General features: G+C 39.7%; 1 protein-coding gene across 1 annotated transcript in view; it reads right to left on the bottom strand.

The window, feature by feature from the left end:
- LOC125043958 (insulin-like growth factor-binding protein complex acid labile subunit) overlaps positions 1–5,000 on the bottom strand; it is a 76,443-nt gene that overhangs the window by 30,726 nt on the left and 40,717 nt on the right. Inside the window, exon 2 of the mRNA XM_047640362.1 lies at positions 2,004–2,150. The gene's annotated coding sequence lies outside the window, so the exon portion shown is untranslated. The remainder of the gene's footprint in view (positions 1–2,003; positions 2,151–5,000) is intronic.

The following is a 5,000-nucleotide window of genomic DNA, read 5'->3' on the forward strand; positions in this document are numbered from 1 at the left end:
TTATCATTATTACTACTTTTATTATCATGATCATCATCATTATCATCATCACTATGAACATTATTCCTGCTACTAATTATCCTTTTTATCAACGCCATCACCTACATAATCACTGTTATCTATTATTTACTACTTCGTACTATTTCCTTCGCCTCTATCTCACTTTTTCCTTTCCTTTTTTTTTTTTTTTTTTTTTCAAAGAATACGTATCACGCTCCAGGGTATCATCTCCGGGACCCAAGAATGCATTAGTATTCACGACAGAGCATATGCAGAACTGTGACGATTTTAGCCAAACAGCTAAACAACGCAACAGGGTACACATATACACACAGCCTCTCTTTCCTCCAAACTGCTGTTTTACCTTAGGTGAAGTCGTGATTTGCTGCTCCTAATACTAAATTCAGAGGTACACATTATCAGCAAGCCAGTCTACGTGTGGCGAATGTTAAATAAAAAGACTCATTCATATCCTGCTGGACTTTGCAAAATCGTTCTCAGTGTGACAGTTGAGTTGTGTCTAAGTGCCTAGGTATTTGGAAAGGTATTTGGAGTGTGTTGCGGTTGCAGGAACCGTAGTGCATGAGATAAATTAGCTTTGAATCAGGTTTTGTGTGTGCGATGTCTCTATAATCCATAGAAATAATTCAATATTACTACTCCGTTTATATGTTGTTATATACATAGAGTTTCACAGGTTTTATAGATGTTTACTCAAAGGGGAAGTAGGGAGCAAATGGTCCTGACAGTGAGGAAAAAATTAAAATCTAAAAGTTACTTGTATCAGGCACTTAATTTAAAGGCCATACTTCCCTTGATCTATTGTTTGTTTTAGTGTTTCGAGCAGCTTGTGGATGCAGTGGTAATATGTATTTTATCGTTAAAGTTTCTGGTTAACTTTAGGGGGTGGCTTATATGAGCTCTGTGTAATAATAGTAAAACGGAAAATATAAATTCATATGCTAATAATAATGTTTTTTTTTCCGCAATGATTATATCTAGCTACCTAAGTAGCTGCCGATCCATCTCTATCTCTCTCTCTCTCTCTCTCTCTCTCTCTCTCTCTCTCTCTCTCTCTCTCTCTCTCTCTCTCTCTTCTCTTCTCTTTCTCTTCTCTTTCTCTTCTCTCTTCTCTCTCTCTCTCTCTCTCTCTCTCTCTCTCTCTCTCTCAATATATATATATATATATAATTTATTAATTTATCATGTGTCTATCTATCCATCTATCTACCTATCTATCTATCGATCTATATGTGATTATGTCGATATATTTGTCTTATCTATCTATTCATCTTTATAAATGTATACAGGAGTATGTGTATGTATGTATGTATATATATATATATACATATATATATATACATACATATACATATATATATTCACGAATTTAATCACGTTCACGCGCAATTTTCCATAACGTTTTTTTCATCAATGAAAAACAATGGCAACACCTAGAAACACATGCCCAATTGAATTTCAGTTCCTGCAAAGGCCACTTGTAGTGTTTGCAAATGTGTCTTCCCAGGAACTTGTCACTCATCGAGGCGACTTCCACATGTCACGCGCCACAAGATTGACTCGGAGATCTGTCGAAATTCTGTTTGAAGGACAGATTTCTCTCTGTTATGTTTGCAGTTTGTGTGTGACTTTATTGTTATTATTATTTTATCACTAGGTCAGTTGGTATTGATTGTATCCTGCTAGATGGATGCTTTTATGTGCTTATTAAATCTTAGTAAAGTGGTTAATGCAACAAAAAAACACAAATAAATACCTGCATAAAACAAAGTGAGGTACAAGTAACTATAAATGATATGTCCATATAAGGCAAATCAAGAGACAAAAGATACAGATTCATATCATTTACCACACACTAAATCACAGCCTTGTAACCGTCCTCCACCCCTCAAGTTTATAACTAACTCACCCCATGACAACAAATACTCAAAACCCCCCCTCCCCCTCCCCCCCCCCCCCCAAAAAAAAAAGGAATCACCAACCTTTATTTGGTCTTGAAAAGAGGATGAAACTGGCACCCCGACGAAGTCAAGCAAATCCTTCCGTCTTGATGTCAGTGCGAAAACGGTGACACCCGATCCACCCGCTAGTCTCGGGTTTCAGCGTCGATCATGCTGATGGCCGACCAGCTGGAGAGGGAAAAGGGTAGTAGTGGTAATAAGACTGGGACGGTTGAAAGAAAGAAAACAGGGGTGGGGGAGGTGTTGAGGGTGGGGGTGGGGGTGGTGGAGGTGGAGGTGGTGGAGGTGGAGGTGGGGGTGGGGGAGGTGGAGGTGGGGGTGGGGGGGGTGTGGGTGGGGTGGAGGTGGAGGTGGAGGTGGAGGTGGAGGTGGAGGTGGAGGTGGAGGTGGAGGTGGAGGTGGAGGTGGAGGTGGAGGTGTGGGTGGTGGTGGAGGTAGAGGTGGGAGTGATAACTATATTGGAATAATCATAACAACAGCAGCAAAGATAATGATAATAACAATAACGATAATAACAATAATAATAATAATAGTAATGATAACCATAATATTAAAACAAACGCATTAATAACATTAACTTCACGAAAATAAGACAACAATATAAAAAAAGCAACAATGTTAATGATATGAATAAAATAATACCAAGGCCACTAATGACACTGATAACACCAGTAATAATGATACCACCCATAACGATGCCAATAATGACACTAATAATATTAATCATAACACAAATAACAACATGTTTATTCCCAACGGAATGCTCTATTCACAACGAAGGCAAAACAGCTCACAAATCCTATACCTATTTGACAACCAACAAAACATACTTTTTTATAATCACATTACTGTTTGCTATAACTTGATTAAATAGTACTTTTCATAATTCACATTCGGGATATAAACTCTCTTGCCTCCCGTTGTAAGCAATTTCAGTTGTTGGGTTGTGTGTTTCAGATGTTGTATTGCGTGTTTACAAACGGTGTTATTAATCATTGTAACAAGCTCGTGAATTGTTTTAATTTTTCAAAACATACAGTGTGAGTGTGTTTTTAAGTTTATGTAGGTGTGAGTGAGTTGTGTTGAGTGAAAAGTGAAAGAGTGAGTGAGTGAGTGAGTGAAAAAGTTTGAGTTACCCTGTGTGTGTGTGAGTGAGTGAGTGAGTGAATGAGTGAGTGAGTGAGTGAGTGAGTGAGTGAGTGAGTGAGTGAGTGAGTGAGTGAGTGAGTGAGTGAGTGAGTGAGTGAGTGAGTGAGTGAGGGAGGGAGGAAGAGAGTAAGGCAGTAAGTGAGTGAGTGAGTGAGTAAGTGAGTGTTAGTGTGAGTGAGTGAGTGAGCGAGTGAGTGAGGGAGGGAGGGAGGGAGGGAGGGAGGGAGTAAGTGAGTGTGAATATGAGAGAGTGAGCGAGTGAGTGAGTGTGAATGAATGAATGAATAAATTAATAATAGATAAATAAATAAATAAATAAGGGAATGCGTGAAACTCTGTATGTCTAAATGCTCCAGCATAGATATGCTTACACAAACCCACATTCGTAATAACCCCAACAATAGCAAATGCCACTCAGGCCATTCGCATGTACCCCACACAACAACAGCGAATGCGACAGAGAGTCCGTGAATTACCGAAATTCCGTAACTTTGCGCCAGTCACGAGCTTCCACGGTCGGCAGCTGGATTCCAGGTCTGGCTGACGGATGACGAATTCCTGACGGATGCGACCTGCGCACGACCCCGCCGAATTGAAGTCACTCCGCGGCGGAAATGTTGGAGGTATCCCGGGTGCGCGTGTTGCGAAGAGCGTTTGTGGCGCGGGGGTAAAAATGTAAATACACACAAGCATATATACAAACAGGGGTTCACACACATACATACACACACACACACACACGCACGCGCCCACACACGCGCCCACACGCACACACACACACACACACACACACACACACACACACACACACACACACACACACACACACACACACACACACACGCACGCACGCACGCTCGCGCCCCACACACACACATACATACGCAATACATATACATACGTATATATATACACACACTTCTATATATATATATCTGTTTATCTCTATTTATATCTATCTATCTGTCGATCTTTATATATATACACATACATACACATATATACATATGTATACATATACACATATATACCTATACATATACATACATATATATGCAATACATACGCATGCAAACACGCCCTTGCACATTCATGACTCAATCGCATCAGCTGGTACTCCCGAACTACCATTACCGGGAAGGCACGCCACTCGCCTCCTCCCGTTCGCTTTCCTGCTGCGTCGTCGGCTTCCCGGCTCCCTCTCGCCGTGTCCCGCATTGTGCTTTGAAGCTCTCATTTCGATATGGAATCTCATAGGGTTGGAAAATTGGGAATCCCATTAAGTCTGCATGCGAGGCGCGACTTTGACACAGATTTTTTGTTTTGTTTCTTTTTATTATTATTAGAATGATTATTATTATCATTGTTATTACCATTATCATTAAGATAACTATTACTATTACCGCTAACGTAACCATTTTTATGACCACTACCATTACACTACGATTACCATTCCATTGTCATTGTCATTATCATTATCCTCTCCCAAAACAATGTAACATTTAATACCCCTCGGGAGCCACTCCTTGTTCATTGTTCTTTCAATTCGCAGATAACGCTCTTCTTAAAATGTGTGCTGTATTTAGGAGAGTTTGTTTCGTATTTCTATGCTAATTTCTCTTAGCATTTTGTTATTGTAGGATTCCAGTCCCCTAATATTATTACTATTATTATTATTCTACTTTTGCTACTACTACTATTACTAAGATTACTATCAATACTACTACTAAGACTACTACCAATACTACTACTAAGACTACTGCCAATACTACTATTAAGACTACTACCAGTACTACTACTGTTACCACTACTACTACTACTACTGTTACTACTACTACCGGTATAACTACTACTACTGTTGTTGCCGCT

The sequence above is a fragment of the Penaeus chinensis genome, chromosome 34 (genome assembly GCF_019202785.1).
Source record: "Penaeus chinensis breed Huanghai No. 1 chromosome 34, ASM1920278v2, whole genome shotgun sequence".
Classification (NCBI taxonomy): Eukaryota; Metazoa; Arthropoda; class Malacostraca; order Decapoda; family Penaeidae; genus Penaeus; species Penaeus chinensis.